This window comes from Mchenga conophoros, linkage group LG16, assembly GCF_057382185.1.
Source record: "Mchenga conophoros isolate Kocher_MC1m ecotype Shallow Benthic linkage group LG16, M_conophoros_male_GT1.1, whole genome shotgun sequence".
In the NCBI taxonomy this organism is placed as follows: Eukaryota; Metazoa; Chordata; class Actinopteri; order Cichliformes; family Cichlidae; genus Mchenga; species Mchenga conophoros.
This window is the reverse complement of record NC_140541.1, coordinates 22790560-22810255: the sequence shown is the minus strand read 5'-3', so window position 1 is coordinate 22810255 and position 19696 is coordinate 22790560. Positions and strand designations below refer to the sequence as shown.

The following is a 19696-nucleotide window of genomic DNA, read 5'->3' as shown; positions in this document are numbered from 1 at the left end:
AGTGGAATTGTATTAAGCTTCCTCAATAACAGCAAAACCCATATGAGATTTGTATGTTCACATCTAGGCCAGTGAACAAAACACTCTGTAAACAAGTCAGGGATAATTGAAAAGAAAGTCTCCTGACTGCTTTCCCTGGGACCTATCATTCAGGTAGATGGGAATTTGGTTAAATGGCAGGAGAGAAATTACTTCTTTCATTGATTTTCCTTTAGACTTCAAAGACAGATAAATGAAATGGAGCAATTTATTTTATCAGGCCCTGAAATGGTATTCAAGAAAAACATGTCAGAAACTATTATTTGCAATCATGTTGCTCTTATTAATCCTGAGGAAAAATGGATAAATGAAAACGCACAAAGGGATTTACTGGGCTACAACACGTTTTCAGTCTGTATTAGGCCGTAAACAGTGTTGAGAAACACGTGCAGTCACGCAGAGTAAATGAAGGGAAATTTTTTTTTAACAAAGTTCTTACATAAACATCACAGGAGAATTGGTTTCTGAGATCATTGTAAGTGGAAAAAATTATTTAAGTGGCATGCCACTGAGATTAAGATTTTTTGTTTGGAAGACATCCCACTACACACCCAACGCTAAGCATTTTAAACCATGTTTAAGTTTTTTATCAATGTCATTTAATTACAGTGTAGTCCTTAAAAACAAACAAACAAAAAAAACTACAAGTCCGATAATATAACGCTGAGCCTCCATCACTGATTTGTAGATGAACCCTGTAAAGGAGACAGCCTTAAGCTGTACCACACACTTGCAGTGTGCTGTGTAAAACAGTATGTGGTATTGGTAACTGCTTCTGTTCAAGCCTTGTAATCATTACCTGGCATCTTATTGCCTCTGTGGCTTTTAAAGCTCTTGTCTCACGCCCAGAAAACAGGGAGTTATAGCTGATCTTTTATTAAAACTTTAGGAGAGCGTCCCTCTCTGGAGGGGGGCGGAGGAGGAGTGGGACAAATTAGTGTTGACAGTAGACACTTAAAGCAGGAAAATCACGGGCCCACTGGGAGGCAGGAGCCACATGGGGCTCCCCGCCTGTGTAAAGAACACTCCAGATTTCACTTGAGATGCAGTCGCCTTTTAACAGGGCAGGGGGAATGTCAACAGACTCTCTTGAATGAACCAATAAAGCCACTAAAAGCAGAGGATTAACCAGCTGATATCAAGGACAGCGGTTTGTTTTGAATGCCGCTCCTTCTCTGTGCAGCATGGCCTGAAACACGCTGGGCGGAACATTTCCTTTGCCAAGCATGCGATTACACTGCCAAAATTGTGTAGTTAATTGTGCTAATACTTGATTGTGGTCACGCCAGATTTAACCACGTAATTTTACTGACATTACCGCTGCTTATTCGGAGCATAAAAATATAACTTTGCATTCATTTTTACGTGACACAAACTAAATTTCTTCTTTTTTCTTGACCTTAATTTTTGATACAAAAAGCACTCATTTCCAGATCAAATCCTTTGCATTATAGACACTCTATTGTTGCTTTTACTGCCCATTCATCAGAAAGCACGGCTTCTGGTAAGTGTGGCTACACAACATGAAACAGTAATTACAAGACATCAGGGGCTTTCAATCTCCTCTTAATTTCCCAACAGCTGTGACGAAAAGCCCTTAGTCCAATTAATGTGTCAAAATATCACCAAACAATGTCATGACCCTCTCACAACCCCCTAAGCATCAAATAAAGAAAAAAAAAACACGAGTTAAATTTGATTTGTTCGAACTACAGTGACAGCGTTTTCATTTTTGTAAAACGAGTCAAGGTTGCTGCTGCTTTTGGTGACGTGTAACAGCTGCAGGTCACTAAGGCAGGTATGGGAGGGTTTAGACACATTTAATTTCAAAATATCTTGGCGAGTAAAATGTTTTAATGTTAGGGCCTGTTCAGGCTAAGAGAGTAACAGGTTGGGCCTTTGTGAAATTTGTTTAGACAAAACTTCATTTGCAGTTAAACTGTTTATTTAATTAAAATGTAAAAGCAAAAGTTGTTACCTAATATTGTGTCTTCTTTTTAAGTAAATGTAATTATTTAAATGATTTGTGATATTATTATTATAGATTTTTCAAATTAAATTAATACACTCTGAATTAATTCACAGTTTCTAAACTACAGAAGTCTGTAATGCACAAGTACTTGTCAACACACAATCTTGTGTCTGTTCTTCTATGCGTTATGTGGCAATGTTTGCATGTTGATTACTATCTAATGAAAAAAATGTTGAGGAAATGTTTTTTTACTCTGCAGATGATGTAAAGTATCAAAGTATCAGTGCCTGTTAAGGTCTCGAAGGTCACAATGGCCCAACATAAAGTGCCTTTTTTTTTGTCAACGTAAAATCTACAATTCGAGTTATGGAAAAATGTTGGCTAAATTACGATTAGTATTTCTGAGCACTGATACTGGAGACTTTCTTCCTAATGTCAAGCCAGGCACAGTAAGATGAATTTAGGCATTTGCAATGTGCAACTGATTTATTATGGAGAAGGTGAGGGTAAAACATTGAGGGATTTCCCTTTAATCAGATCTCTTAGGAGTCTATGTACTAGACCAATACCCCAATGAGTTTGCTTTTAAAAAGCTCCGAATAGATTGGTTGCATGCTGCCACAGTCTTAGCCTCAATCAGAGGGAGTTGAGGAGGATTTTGTTAAATCTAAGAGCCTTTTACATCTCTGGAAAGTTCATTTCTCTTCATCTATTAACTCTGAATAAAAACCTACCATCATTTATGCATTTGTCCATTTAGGAATCCTCAAGCTCGTGAGCTGCAGATCTGAGGCCAAATTTTGAGCTTACGGATGACCAATCAAAGAGTTGCATGCCTCAGAGCTGAACCACAAATGGATCCTTCACAGCATTGTAAATCAGGACCTCAAAGAGTATTATTTAGCCTCAAGCAAAGAGTGGTGGTTTATCAGATGGTGCCTGAGTCTAGGATAAAAACCTCCCCATAAATCTGGGTACCTTTTATGTGCTCATGGAGACTGGCTGGCTCATTCTGAGTTTAAAGCTTTCAAGAATGCAGAGGTAAGCATGGCATTCATGTCAAAGAGTAAACATTGTATTACGAGGTCCTGAGGGCAAGTTTACGAGATGTTCAAACATAATCTAATCGTCTTAATGTATTTTTAATGACACCTGTATCCCAGTGTAGCTTTGCTGTAACAAACAAAAAAGAAACCACAAATCAGTGACAAATCCTAACACTTAAAGGGTGAATTCAAGGTGAATCTTCAGTCTGGCTAAAACCTTTGCATTCATGATTTAGTGTATGGAGTCAATATACAGGTTCAATAAGCACTGTCAGTAGGTGCTACACTATATCCAACTCTGTGCTAGATGTAAGTTATCACGATTGCGGCGCCCCGGAAGGTAATTTTCAGAACATTTTATTTCGTTATCTGATTTATTGAAGCTCAGACATGGCATTGCCAAGCCCCAGATGATAAATCAAACATGCAGCGGCTGCCTCTGATAACTCAATAAGCACCTGGACTCCTCCTAACATGTCACACCTGCACTTCTACATATACCAGTTTCATTCTCGAGCCTCACTGGGGGGGCTTAATACACCTGCCTAGTGCATTTCAGCAGTCTAGCAGCTGGGAGAGAAACATCATGCATGCTTAATTAGGAGGATCGAGGAACCATGGGAGGAGGCAATTTTTTTATGCATCTTATATATACTCTTAACAATTTGAAGTGCAATGGGGAGCATTTTGCTGGAATGACACTCACCCTCCCTTGTTGAGAAAAGAGGCACTGCAAATCAATAGAAAGTTGTTTTCATGGATCGTCTTTATCCTGGGATGAATGATTTCTATCTTGATTGGAGTGGTATCATCCAAGATGACAATGCTCCTATACACAGGACATAGGGGGTTACCAAATGATTTAAGAACAATGAGAATAAAATTTTGGGGCTGTTGTGATCTCTGTCCAACTGATCACCTGTAGAGGACCAGCGTGTTAGGCATTGCACCTCACCACATAATGGAATAACAGTTGGACTATTCATGTTTCTTCCCACAAGCAAAGCTCAAACGACTTGTAGCATCAATGCTATGGCACAAGGAAAGTGCTCTGGTAACACATTTGCCTACAAACTTAAAACAATGTTTTTTCCTTATTTTTTGTCCTTTTGTATGTAGTATTCCTCTCTCAATCGCCACCTTTTCCACTATTATTTTAAACAACCATGAATGATTTAAAGCATATTCATATTTTGTGTATTCAATTTTATTCACACTGCAGAGTATTAAAAAGACTTAATTTAATGAGCACATTTGAGCATATTTAAAAAGAGAATACCAAGGGGAGACTTTGTTGATCGATACTATTGCATATTTTCTGGCCAATCAATTTGGTGCCTGCTTAGGAGCCATTACCAAGAGTAATGAATAGGGGGTATTTATTAAATTTCATGGAGACTTTTCCAATGTCATATATGGGGAAAAGCCTGCTCAATGGATAGATTGTTCACTCTTTGAGTGTCAACAAGCTAAAATTGACTTTCAAATCCTCCAGCTGAATAATAGGAACTATAAGAATTGTTTTTATTTCCTGTAGTTTATATAGTGCTGTTTTTGAAGCACTTATTCCAATAAAATTTAAGAATTCACAGCCATATTTGTGCTGATCTGCACAGAGTTGATAAGTTAGAAAAGGTGAAAATAGAGGAGATTCAGTATACAAAGGTTGTTTATCTGTTCTGAATTCAAGATACGAACATATCCTTGAGCTGAGATTTTATGCCCTGTGGAATATCACTTGCTGTAGTTGTGTCTGTGGCAACATGCATAGAGGTAGTAATATCTAAGAAGCCATTTCAGACAGGTGAAATTTCCAAATGAATTTTTAGTGTTTTACAAGGACAATCTTCTGCTTTAAGAGTACTGCTGTTGCAGAATGACTCTCATCAACACTTCACAAGCTATGTGTTTATCGCAGACTTACAATCATACACCCAAATCTGATGTGGGCTCCAGCATTGCTACAAATGCTACAAACCCTATAAGGGACTGAGGAGGGAAGATGCAGTATGATAACTCAGAATGTCCTGCTGTAATTATGGTATTCATGAAAAGATGAAAGTGAGTGCAGACTAAATCTCTAGCTGCAGGCAAAATCAACAGCTTGGCATTACTCCGTGACCCCTGCCTATCTTGAGGATACAGCAAACATACCAAAACTTTGCAGCTTTTTTTCATCAGTCAAGAGTGAGGGAATGAAGTGCATCGATTGCTTGTGATTATTAACTAGACTGAGATAAGCCCTCTCCTTATTATGCAGATTACTGAGGCTCCCCGCTCCAGCATATTGTACAGATGCAAGGGAGCAGCTGCTCTTACAGATGGTGGGTACACGGATCTATCATTATGCCTCCATTGTCTCCACTTCAATTGTTTGGGGGACAACAGAACTGCATCAAAGAGGAATCCGACTGCAATGAATTAAGAAAGAGAAACGAAAACCATCAAGTAAATTTATACACCCGAGGCCGTGGAATGGAGAGGAGCGTAAAGCTGAAGCTATTTCATATATACAACCATGGAGTCACCCAGTCATGTATACTGTACCCAAATCTGTTGGATGCAGCACTGTGCACCAAACATATGTTGTTTTTAGCAACAAACAGACATTCATTTAGGAGTCAGATATTAATTCAAATATGAAAAAAAAACTACAGCTAAGCAAATAAAAAAAATCATTGAACTTAAATGTTCAGAAATTGAAACAAAAAATATGTAAACCCCCTCTTTGGAGTAATTTCAAGTAACTACTCAAATAAAAAAAAAATTAAAAAAAAATCAGATTATGCACTTTCATTTAGCACACAAGCAATAACTGATCCCAGTTATTTTTAGATCTATGAACTCACCCCACAAAGGCCACCGCAGTGAAGGGAGAATATGCAGACAACATCAGTTTTGCCCTTAAGGGGAACCTCTGGTTGTCCATTTGACTCTCCACACCTCCTGCTGTGTGCTGCTCAGATCAGGACACTGGTACCTCCTCTGATCCAACATGACATTACACTGGAGGGAATTACATGCTCAGATTATACAGGAGAAGGTCACACCGAGTTGTAGATGATGACAGCAGTCACACTATTTTGCAGTTAGCGACGGGTAATATTACTTTAAACATTAATGCAGTGACATTAACCCTGGCACAAAACAGGGTTCCAAATCTTGTCAAGGAGGCTGGTAATTTAAGGTTGGATAAAAATGTCCCTGACATATAAAGAATTTACACCCTTAAGCGTAAGTAATTACAACCTTTTCCCTTACACATCCAGCAACCACAATGGGTGACAAAGATAAAGCGTAGGATAATGCAGGCTCATAGTGAATGTCCAACACAACAGGAGCATATGAATGAAAAGCTATTTCAAACTAAGAAGTACAATAGGTATACTAAAATCAATAGATTGAACTAATCATGGTGCTTTTGATTTTTGAATATGGATTGGTTGAAGAAGAAGGTAACTGAATAACTGATATATTAAAGCGATAAATGTTGTACTGAATAGTCCACTCTTTCAACTAGAGTATAACATAGCATTATACATAATTTTCTGCCAGTACATTATCTATTTTTTAAACTGAAGTTTATGGGAGTTTCTACAAAATTTTAAAATTCCATGCATAACAAATGCATAAAAATATAAGTAAAAATAAATAAATAACACAGAAAGTGATTTCATTGTAAAGCAGTACATTGAAACTGATTTTAACAGATTGCTATTTATTTTCACTGTAGCAGACTTACAAGAGAAAACAATAAAATCCATATGATTACTGTATTTCTTCTTTGTTGGTTGTCATTTAATTCCAATATTGAGCTTCGATCTTTGATCTTTATTGGTTTTGATTCCATAATTCTCATAACAGCTGCTATTGAATACAAAGACAGGCTTAAACTATAAGCACAAAATTCCCGCTACCATCCATATATTACAGTAATATGCAGTTTAATTCCCATAAGATAGAGATAACGTACTCCTCCTTATGGGAATTAATTATTTGCTTCAGATAGAAAATCAATTCCTTAGCAGAATATATTAAATTTTCAATATCCCAGAGAAGCTGCTCTCAGTATCATTTAATAAATTCCACCTTAGCAACTTACTGCCTGTTTATTCAATATTAAAGCAGAATTCATCCTTCTAACAGTAAAATTCATGCAAATATAATATGTGTGTGAGTAAAAACACAGTGTATAGGAAAATATGCAGATATATCCCAGGAGGTCAAAAAGCTAACATTAATTCCTTAACTTGAATCTGCTATATTCCAATAAATAACAGTTTTCCTTTCTTGGGTCATGTGTCATGGGTGGATTGAGCTCCTGTCAGAGCACAAAGCTCCCCACACAAGTCCACGCTGCCTCGTCTGTTGTTAGGACCCGGTCCACATGGGGCCAAATTTGATTGGAAAGCCCAGAGGGAGGAGTTCCACCAGTCACAGGGGCATTGTTAGCGCCTCCAAAATGGCCAGAGAAGAATGACTGATTATGCAACCACAGCCAGGGTTACTAATAGGAATTCTATTTGAATTTCTAACATAACAGATGTTTGCTGGGCACCTCCATGGAGTGTGCATACACAGTTATGCTAATTCACCAGTGTTTCCCTTCAAGTTAGCTCAGAGTCATTAGAGCACACAGCTAGCTTGGATCCTTCTGTCAAAATAATAATTGGCCATTATTGATATTAATTAACATTTTTGCTCTCTATGTCCTTTTTGACCCACTATCTGTTAGTAAATCCAGTTACCGAGCCCTATTAGGGCAACAAAATCCACGGGACTCTATAGTCGGTGTGAGTTATTTATCAGAAACAGAACATAAAGCCAATTAGGAATGGGTGCAGACAGTTGTCTTCATTCTCCACTGACTACTTCTTGATCTCCATTATAAACTGCTAATAGAGCAGATACTGGTTAACAAAAGGGGGGAGAAGGGTAGGTTACCATTTCTCACTCCCACCCCAATGACAGGTGAAAAGCACCAATTACAGTATTTTTGCTTGATGAGGCTACGCCATCAGCTGTTTTCTTTCCTTTTTTTTCCTGTAGTTGAGGGGCACATGGTGCACCTTTCTCTGTTCTGCTGGTCAGCAGGGTTAATTGGCCCAAAACTTGAATATTACTGCAGGCCATTAAAGTGTTGATGGTTTGTCCTCCAAAAGTCATAGCTTTTGGTCTCTGTGCTATTATGACACAACGAGCAGGAGAAACGCTTTATAGGCTCAGATCAAGAAATCCTAATAGGTGTATATTGACTGGTTTATTTTCCACAAAGGGGTTGGTGGCTGCAAGAAAATATATCAAAAAGGCTATCAACAATGGTTGGGTCTTTTGTGTGGAATCAATAGTGAGCCATAGACGAGCTGAGTTTTCACAGTTCTCTCTCGTCATTTAAAAAGACTGTAGACTACATGATGGAAGGACTCACACGACTTTTTTAACATAGTATTCACACTAGACAGCAGGTTATTGTTACTCTAACGTGATGCTTGGGAACTATTCGTTTAGTATTGTACAACAAAAGGACTTAGTAGCATGAAAGATCATTAGTTGGTGTTGATGCAGGTAGTGTAACATAACCTATGTGAATTAAAACTAATGTTCCTGCTCCCTGAATCCAGATGCTGCCATAGTAGCTGCAGGTTTATGACAAGAGGTATTGCGGTCCCTTAAATGAGCAGTATTTAATAGCCTGGATTCAAGTGTAAAGGCTTTCTCCCTAGTGCATTACTCCGAGAACCTAATTACAAGTTTCATCATCAATCATGAGCATTATTTATTCAGTGAAATGAATTTCTAATTAATAACTGATGAGCATTATGGCCTCAAAGACTGTAAAGTAATTAATTATAGTTGGCAACAGGGAATGTCCCTGTAAAGGACTATCTGGTGCACAGTCACAGCACAGCAGTGCCAACAGGCTAATGTCCACAAAGAAGATGCACTGATTTTTTTTTCTATCCCTTATTGAGATACTTACAGTCATGAATGTTGTCTCAGGCTGTCATACAATTGGTAATCTAATAAAAAAAGTGACATTAAAATTTTGTTGCCTCCCTTCTATCATCCTCATAGATGGTTTTGGCTTCCATTTGCTTTAACTGTTAAGAAAATACAGAAGATTTTTGTTTCACAGAGTCAAAAGTAAATGGACAAAATAATAAAGATTAAATTTAAACACTGATGTAAATCTTTTGCCATCAGTGGCTGCCTGACGTTGGGAACCCATGAAATCTTCTTGTTGGGGGCCCTTTGCTAGGCCTTTACTTTTTGTGGATTTTTGTGGATCTTTCTTCAGTTTTGTATTCAGTAAAAAAACAAAAAAACAAACTCGTGCTCAGATTGGCCATTGAAGAACATTCCCCTTCTTTCCATAAATAACCTCTAGGGTTGCTTTGCTGTGTGTGGTTTTTTAGGGTTTTTTGGGGGGCTATCCCATCTGTCAAAGGGCTAACACAGCGAGACAGAGAACCATTTGCATTCACACCTACTGGCTGTTTAGAGTCACCAATTAACCTGATCACACTAACTGCATGTTTCTGGACCGTGTGGGATGCTGGAGTACCCAGAGAGAACCCACACAGACACGCGGAGAACATGCAAACGCCACACTGAAGGGCCTTGGCCAGATGGTGGATTCAAACCCAAGATCTTCTTGCTAGAGGCTATAGTGCTGACCACTGTGCTGCTAACATATCCAAATACTGTTTTTTACATTTTTTTTTCTAAAAATAACATTAAAAACCAAAACAAAAAGCAGTTTGGGGGGGCAGGGGTGTTACAAATCATTTCTGCACTTGTGCATCCAACCTTTCAAAAGACAATGCACAATTGGGCTAGGCATTCAAATATTGACTAAATATTTTGTCAATTTTTTTAATCTCTTATCTTTGCCTCCTATTACTTTTCATCATGTTTGAAATATTAGTATTCTCTTCTTCTTTCTTTTTTTTACACAATTATTTTTGGGTAAATTTTACCAAGAACTAACTGCATTTTGTGATTACCAGACCAAATCTAAATTGAAATACCAACCAGTCTATGAAGTGTACAAATTTAAAAACATCCATAACAATAAGAATGACAGAGCAGATAGAGATAATATACATAATACTGTTTCTATTGTATGTATTTACTATTAATATTAGCTCATAACAATGAAAATTAATATTCCCCCTTTGTCATAAACTGATAGCTAATCAGCTGTTATTTGCTCAAAAGGTTTTGAAGTTTTTATGACTGTTTTAAAGAAAGGTCACAGTTGAGGAGATAACATTCACAAGAAAAAGAAGACACAACCGCTTTTGAAAAGAGAAACATGATTACATAAAAGCATGTTTGTGGAATACTATGGGTCGTGAGAAAAGATTCAGCACTGATTCCATTAGCTTGACCTCCTTCAAGAGGGTTTTACAAAGTGGATCACCTAGTGCCAAATGACCACACTCACTTCAGACAGAAATATATAAATAATTGCAGTACACGGTTTAACTTGTTCAAGCAAATGCAAGTCTCTCTTTTGAGGTGAATTATGTGCATATAATAAACCCTGTGTACTGGTACACAGCAAAATCTCCAGTGTTAAATTAACACTGGAGAGTGTCTATATGGGTCCACACCTCTGAGTGTTAAATACAACAGTGCTGATTTTCTAATATTTCTAACATTTTGAGTTATTTTCCAGTGTTAGAAAATCAGCACTGCTCAGTGTTAGCCATTGTTAATCTTCAAAACTGACTAGGTTACTTTTAAACATATAACACTGTCAAAAGTGTTAATTTAACACTCAACAGTGTTGTATTTAACACTCAGAGGTGTGGACCCATATAGACACTCTCCAGTGTTAATTTAACACTGGAGATTTTGCTGTGTAGTTATTACATATTAATGACTCTTCTGTTGATACCATTAATGACTATTATTATATTTCTCACTGCCACAAACATAACACTGGACATTTTTTTTCCATCACTGCAATTTTGCCTAATTTATACACAGAATTACATCCTCGCATCACTGTAATCATGTTGTCCTGAACTAATCCTTTTCAAAGCTCATTTCAGCTGTAGTATATTTGGAATAACCACAGGTCAAACATAAGATTGGTTAAAATGAAAGATGATTGTGCATCTTCCTCCAGACATTACAATAAAATATAGACATTATGAAAAAGGCACAGACTGTCAAAATGATGATAAAGAACCATGAGAGGCTGTAATTCTGTCATTTAGAAAATGGAAATCACCGATGCAGCTCTTTAATTTATCTGTTGTTTCAATTCAGCACAAATTTTTGCACATTTGTGGCAGGTTTGTTTTTTTTACATATATTTATCTCACACAACTCCTACCTGCAAAAAACAGAGATGGATTAAGTCATGCATGGCTGTTTAAGCTATTCAGAGTAAATGTAATGAATGTTCATGGCTAATGCTGAACTGCAGCACCTTTAATATGCAGCACTGCATCCTTGCAGGTTAAAAGATGCTACAAGATAATGTTCATGCCTGCACATAGAACTACAAAACATGACATCAAAATATAAACACAACAATGGATGCCACTTAAATAGACTTTAGCAATGGAGACATTTATAAATTTGACACCATCACATGAATTCAATAATACTCTCTAACCATAATTTTCATAGTTTTAAAGGCAGATAAGATCTTCCTTGTGTATGATAACAGTGTACACATTTGTAATTTAGATATTTTTACACAGGTCATTATGTAGTAACTAAACATTATGCTATAGTTAGTCTGGTCATACATTTGTACTTAATTTTTAAATAATTTTAGCAGAGCACGAATTATGATATCAATAAAATATTAAACACTTTGTCTTAGTGCATCACACATAGGACCTCTGTACAAGCAGAGAACATTAAAAAGTAGGTGGAGTATTTGTAAGGCGTGTACATGAGGATTACTTACACAGGGGTGAGAATTGGATCAAACATCACCCTACTATAAAACAGGCCTAAGACTTCTGTAAGCATACTGCTAATGTGTCAACCGTGCAGTCAGTGACATTTAAACTAAATTTAACGTGTCACAATGTCCTTTTATATCCTTTTATAGGGTGTTAATTGTTTTTCAACACACGACAACAGAGCAGACTGGAAGATATAATTAAGGCACAAAGTTTTCATGCAGATGTTTGTTTAAAAATGTGGGTGCTTTGCTCAAGCATGATCTCATAAGATGATAAAACAGGAACACATCTGCTGCTGTTCAAGCGGATGTTCCAATCACTCTATTAAATCTAACTTTGGAGTATTGGATACTTTTTGCCTTTTAAATTTGACTTCAATTTTAAGTCATTGGGCATTGTTTCTACTTAAAAATAATAGATGAAAGTGAATTAATTATCTCACTTTCATATTTTCAGTTTAGCTTGTTTCAAACTGTCACCCAAGGGACAAAGTATCTGAACTGAATTAAACTGGGAACCAAGTGAAACACATAAAATGAGTGCACAAGTAAAACAGTAAAAACAGAAAACGTCTTCTTTATTTCACCCCTATTTTTTTGTTTTCGTGGTGAATTAAAAAGCAGAGATAAAACTAACAGAAAAATGTATTTAGCAGGCTCGATTATATTTAATCTGCTGTGCACAGTGGTGCTGTGCAGCTTGATAAAATTATCAAACAAAAAAAACTAATACCATGCAACGTTTTAGCAATCATTTGATAGTGAGGAGACATAATGAAGTAGCTGTACTCTGCAAATATAGAACTTTATGCCAAATGTTTAGGCTACTGAACCCATTATACAGTTAATCTACATTAAAAACTGCTAAATATGGATAGCTCCTATCCATAGCTCCTTTATTAGCACACTTTTTTAGTACCAGATTGGACCCTCTTTTACCTTCACTGCATTAATTCTTCGTGGCAAAGATTCAGTAAGGTGCTGGAAACACTGTACACTGTGGTGATAATGGATGGACGCGGTCAGCAACGAAAAGTATCCTGTGAATTTGAAATAATGTTCAGTTAATGATCGAGGCACAATGGATCAGTGCTTTCATGTTGTTTATTACCAAATTCTGACCCAATAATCCAAATGTTGCAAAATAATGACTAAAATCAAGTAAAGTTCAGCTGTTCTAGGACTTTCTGGAGGTTTATTTAGTTGAATCTCATAGCAAAAGCCATGATCTGCAAAGAGCTTAGAAATCATTGACAGGATATCATTGTTGAAAGTCAGCAGTCAGATGAAGGGTACAAAAGACTATCTAAGTCATCAAAATGTACCAGGAAGCCCAATGAAGATAATCAACAACAACAATAATAATAAAACAATCATATTATTAAAAATTTAGCAAAAACATGGTTATTTAAGGTACGTTTGGCACCAACTCAACTCTGCACAACACCAAAAGAAGACCATACCTATGGAGAAGCATGCTGATGGCAACTTTGGGGTTGTTTTTCTTAAGCTTTAGTCAAGGTGGAGGGGATTATGAACAGCTCCAAATACCAGTCAACTCTGAGACAAAAAGACATCTGATAGAAAGCTGAACACTATATATAAATTGAAGATAAATTTGTCTTTTCAGAACAACAATGATGACAAAAAATGGCTTCAGTAGAAGAAGATTAAAGTTTTGCAAGGGCCCAGTCAGAGCCCAGACTTTTCAAAAAATGTGAATGGTGCCCCAAAGAGGGCTGTACAAAATCCTCACAATCTGACAAATTTGGAGTGATTTTACACAAAATAGTGTGCAAATATTGCCAGGCAAAGATGTGCAATGGAGATGAACTCCTACCCAATGAGACTAAATGCTGAATTACATTTTTTTAATTCATTTTTCTGCCCTAAAGATATCTCCTTTTTTATTATTTTCAATTGTTATGGATCGCATTAAAGATGGTAAGCTATAAAATTATACTTACTATTTAAAGAAAAAATCACAAAAACCTGGCTCTTGTCCTCCAAATAAACAATTGACTTTATTGTTATTAATGAGACACATTCCTATATAAATGGCCAAAAAACATAGTAATACCTCTAGCAATAACTTTTAATTACTTAAAATGCCTAATTTTATATTCGTCCAAGACTTAAGCACTGACTTTAGAAGCAGAGTTTTTACCATAGTTGCTATAAAGTGTACAAAATCCCCCACAGAGAGTACAACATACAAGACTTATTTTAAAAGCACTAACCTGTCAGTCTTTGAAGAGCTGCTCCAAAGGTTAGCTCATTTCGCTCCTTATGCTATTGTTAGCAAAGTAGTGATAGGAATTTTAAAACAGAGCTACATTTTTTCCCGACTAGAAAATTTTTTCAAATGCTATGTCTTTCAGCATTCTGTAATGTTGACATAACATAAATCCCTAACAGCTAAAAACTTGTTGCTAATGCTAACACTATTGACTTTCACCTAGTGATGTGCGGATCGATCCTGAAATATCGATTCCTCCGATACCAGTCATTTATGTTCTAGAATCGATTCTCACATTAAAATATCGATATTTTTAGTAATTTAGGGTAAATTTGTAGTTTATCATTAACAGCAACACAGTGGAAAGAAACTATAACATTCGGATTGTCTACATTCAAAGGAACTACTTCCTCTTCCGCCTTTCATAGTCATGTGCGAAATACGGCTGTATAAATGTCTCGCAGCCCCTTGGCGCGCACACTCACAACAATGGCTGAGCGTAATTGTGCGGACGTATTTTACCTCCACTAACAGCTGAGACGTGGTTTGCGATACACGTGGCAAAAAAGTGCTCCAACAGTGAGGTGTTGTGGCCGTACTTTCCCAACCTTGAGACCTCAGAATTAGGGAGACATTCAAAAGGGCTGTTTGGGGGGGGGGGGTGATAAATACATTTTACAGTGTTTATTTATCGGATAAAATACGTTAAATGTCACCGTTATTGTTAGCCGGCCCGGAAACAGCGGGGGTGTCCAAATTCAGAGGCTGCTTCCACCTGAGGACCCGGCCTTCGCGGTCTAAAGAAAGCCGGGTATACGTCACAGGCTCCCTCGGTGGAGTGAAACTCAGCCGTCTGCTCCTTGCTATCTAAAATATAACCGGGCGCTGGCGTAAACTCTCGACCGTCTCACACTTTCTTTAATTAGTTTTCTGTTTGACGTTTACTCAGCTGTGTGAAAACCCCGGAGGAACCCACCCGAGGGATTAATAAAGTTAAATTTAATTTGATCTAATCTAATAACTTTAATCTCAGCCAAACCGATTTCCTCACGAACAAATAAAACACTGAAAAAGACAAACAATAACATTTTTAAGTTATCAAAGTGACTTATATATCATGTTTAACCCGAGTAGTGAAAGCCTGCGGGGGTTTGAAAACGATGTGTCGATCGGCTCAGATATTTGAAGTTTACACAGCTACTTTCTCACCTGAAAACATGTTAAAAGTTGTTTTTTTTTTGCGACCCAGAAAGAGAAATAAGAGTAATATTAAAACTAAGCAGCTGCCGCCATTGTTGGAAACTGGAATTGGCTGGGCCGCGCTATGAATTCTGCGATATGGTTTTTCAATTTTGTTGTCCAGGTGGAAATTCGGGAGAATGGTGGCTCCGGGATTCTCCCGGAAAAATCGCGAGGGTTGGCATGTTTGGTTGTGGCAACATCACTAACCTTGTCAAACACCTCAGAGTAAATCATATCACAGAATATGACGAGCGTATGTTGAGGCAAACTGAAGAGGAGGACAGGGACAGATGCTGCTAGGGCGAGACAGACGTCTCTCACGGAGTCCTTTAGTGCTGCAGGCAGGCAAGGTGTTCAAATAGCGCACAACTTCAGTTTTTTTATTTCTATATGATGAACTCTGCATTATTAAGTGATAAGAACAAGTAATCTGATGTTCTGTAATCATTATGACGCTATAATTTGAGATACAATAAATAAAATACGTTTTTTTTGTATAAAGTATTGTATCGGATCAGTATCGTTGATACCACCCTGAAAATTACTTGGTATCGGATCGGAAAGGAAATCAGTGGTATCGCACATCACTACTTTCACCTCGAAAGTCGTGCTCTGATTGGGTGTACGGGCCACCGAGCTGAAATCCAGTTTTCCTATTGGCTGAGACTAAGCGTTTTTGTCTCCTAAGTGCTGTAGACACTTGTAATTGTACAAATAAAGCTAAACTGAATGTTGAGCTTGCTCTACATTGATCATGCAGCAATTTAAGTTTCCGTTGAGTATTGTTGTCAATATATAAGTCTACATTTCTTACACATTGTTCTTAAAAAACAGAACCTTTGTATTTTCTGTAGCATAAGCTTAGTACTATGAAAGACAAATTGGGATACCAAGTACCTTCCTCAGTGAACAGTGAGTTGTCTGTCATGTGTGAGATAACTGCATTAAAGGGTTTTTTTTTTCCTATTGGATTACACATGATTGGTAATTCAATTAAGTAATTGTTTAAGAATCTAAAAGTTCAGGCGGGTCAGTTCATTATAGGGCACATTATTTCACTCTCACAGCACTGCCAGCTCAACACTGGAAACAGATACACTATGTTATCCTTCAGTATGAGTGAGACATAACAGAGACAGGACTGCACATCCTATAACTGTCCTTCTCTGTGGTTCCACAAGACACCCACTCACACAAACACACACACACATGCACTGAAAGCCGTCTTTCCATCTGGTAAAGTGGGCTTTTGTGATTGATTTGTGGATTTGCTCCCTCTTTTTTTCTCTCCATTTAAGTGAAATAATGTATGGAAGCAATCTGGCGACAGACATTTTGGAAAATCTATTTGAAATCATTTCAGTTGAAGCCAAGGCAGTTTGTCTTCTTAGGGGATAGGAGCAAAGTATAATTGTCTGCAGTCTAGTAAAACACAGTATAACTGCCATCACACTTGACTGAGCTTATAGCCAGCTAGTCCCATGGCCTCTAGAAGATAGAGCAGTTAATGTTCCCTTTTATTTTAGAGGATATGTCACTTGTATCGCAGATTTATACCATGATACAGCAATTTTGTCCAAACAGATGGATAATGGTGTCACCAGCAAAAAGCCCTGTTTTTATTGAGTTTAGAGCATATTGTTTAGATAGGGGACTGTGTTGAACGGCTCCGCCAGCCCTTTCTCTCTTTATCTCTCTAATCTTGCCAGTATTAGATTTGATCATTTTTGTTTGAAGGAGGAAAATGTGGCTGTAATGGCTTCCTAATAGCAAACACAGGGGAAACAAATCCAGGGACCCTGTTCTGTAGTGCTTCCATAAGCACCACTGATTTATAGAGGTCTTTATGACAGAAAGGAAAATGATCTGCTGCAGGTATAAATCAGGTGAGGAGTAGGAAATTGAACTTAGATATCATCTTGTCAGATGCTTAATGCTCTTCCTCCTGTCACATTCGATAGGACCAATTTGGAGAATCCTGCAGAGGTAAAAAGAAGACAATTAACAATGACAGTGTGGTAATAGATGAAGCTATAAAATGAACCTGCTGCCTGCAGGATGCTTTGTATGATTTCCACATGAGATAGTGAAGGGCTATGTTGTCGTAGCTCTCCATTTCTTCTCCTCTCTCTTCTCTTTTTGGTTGTCTTTCCATCAAAATATGTTCTAAATGCATTACATACTAAACTATGTAATTTTTTGTGTGATTTGATTGTGCTCTATAGTTGCTGAAATGTTACCCAGCACACGACAGGATTTGTAAATTCAGGATAACCTTGTTTCTATGTTATTGATTCCTGTGGCATGTTGGATCCTTACACTGCGTTAAATGAATCAATATATATACACATTTATACATACGTGTGTCCTCATGCACAAAATCATGCATGCATGGGAACATTAAAACCACTAAGTCTAAAATCAAAATAATCTACAGCACTATAATACAGAAGATTCTGATACTATCCACTTCACTTGCATGCACTCTTTCCAAAAGTTTACTTCTATATTATTCTTCTAGTATAGCATATATGTAGGAAAGTGGATTGTTTGCTGTAATAACTGTCAAACTGCATCAGTGCTCGAACAGATGCCATCGTTCAAGTGGTATAATGAGTTCAAGATAGGACAGAGAATGACAATGCTCTCTGATCCCTGAATGTCACTCTGGTATAAACCACAACACAGCGGTTTATTGCTGGCATCATGCATTCAGCAGCATGCAATGATATGACAGATAGAATGTGGGGGGAAAAAACGGAAGCCCATCCATCTGGGTGTGAAAGTTTAATCTGACTTGAATTATTAATAAAAGAAAAACGAAAACCCTAATTTCTTGAAAGCTGATGACCTTTCGTGGTAAGCTTTATCAAGTGGCAATTCAAGCCCAAGCACCTGAAGAGCTTTACAGTAATAACCAGAGAGCCACTCTTTAGGAACCATCACCCCTCGCAGCTCATCAAGCCAAGCGCTTGTATAATCTAATTTGATTTTAATGCTTCTCTGAAGGAGATTGTGCTCTGTGTAATGATGCTGTTGTCAAGAGCCACTGGTAATGTCTAATATCACAACCAAGTTAACTACTTCTGTGACACTCATTGCAGCATTTTTTTCTTCCACATTGTCTCCAGTGCACAATGGCATGTGCTGCATATTTATGACTTTGTTGTTCTTCCTGTTGCTTTCTACTTCATGACTGACAGAAACATGGTAAATGCTTAAAACTCCCGTCCTTATTACCTTTGCCTGATATGGTACTTTTTTCGTATTCAGTACAGTAGATAGAGCATAACGATGAAGGTCTTAGCTGAGATGAGGAGAATTTTGAAGTGCTCACACTCGGGGGCAGCAAATGGAAAAGTGACAAGCCTGGTGCACTTGTCTATTTTACTTATTCTGTGCCTCTGTTTCATATTCTGCCTCGCACCGTGGGGTTATTTTCCTCCAGGGTTCAGGAGGGCACGCTCTTTCATTTCTTCAGAAAATTGTTTCGCAGGATTTCAATCTTTGGCTGCTAGATATGACAAAACACAATATCAAGAACACTTATGTTTCTTATCTGCCATTTTTTCTGGGTATAAATAAAAGATCAGTATAAATTTAAGTCAAGTGGCCTCGAATGCACATGTGAGAGATGAGTATGAAAAGAACTATGAACCTTGGGACAGCACCATGTACATTTTCATCTCTTGCTCAAAATTACCTTGGCACTGGGGCTTTGTGTGTCATTTGTCATCCTTGAAAATCAATTAAGTGTTTCCATGATAGCAATCCAGATGTAATCTTTTGACTGGTTGGACAATCAAGCAGAACCCCGAAAAAAAACAAAAAACAAAACAAAAACTAAAAATGTGCCTTTGGATTTTGCATTATGTAAACAGTATTTCTTTGAAATACTCTTTGTTCATATAATAGATTTTGAGATGGTGGTCAATTAGGTGCGGACAATGATAACTACAGTATAAATCAGATAGCTGAAGGGCTATCCCAAGTATTGATTGTACTTAAATAGGCCTTCAATTTGGCACCCGATAAAAATCATCACACTACGCAAATGCTAGTACCAACGTAACTGCAACCCCTCTAAAGGCATGTTAAACAGTTGAGACCACAATTTTACTCTTCTCCCTGCGATCATTCATCTGTTTGTGAAAGTCTTCATGCATCAAAAACAACGAAAAAAAACAAAAAACTGAAAGCTGTTACGAAGATTTGATAACCCC

General features: G+C 37.4%; 1 long non-coding RNA gene across 1 annotated transcript in view; it reads right to left on the bottom strand.

The window, feature by feature from the left end:
• Window positions 1–14457, bottom strand: part of LOC146556783 (uncharacterized) — a 73261-nt gene extending 58804 nt beyond the window's left edge. Inside the window, exons 1-2 of the long non-coding RNA XR_014888939.1 lie at window positions 14233–14457; window positions 3764–3886 (exon numbers count right to left, since the gene is read on the bottom strand). This is a non-coding gene — a long non-coding RNA (uncharacterized LOC146556783). The remainder of the gene's footprint in view (window positions 1–3763; window positions 3887–14232) is intronic.
• Window positions 14458–19696: the final 5239 nt, after the last annotated feature.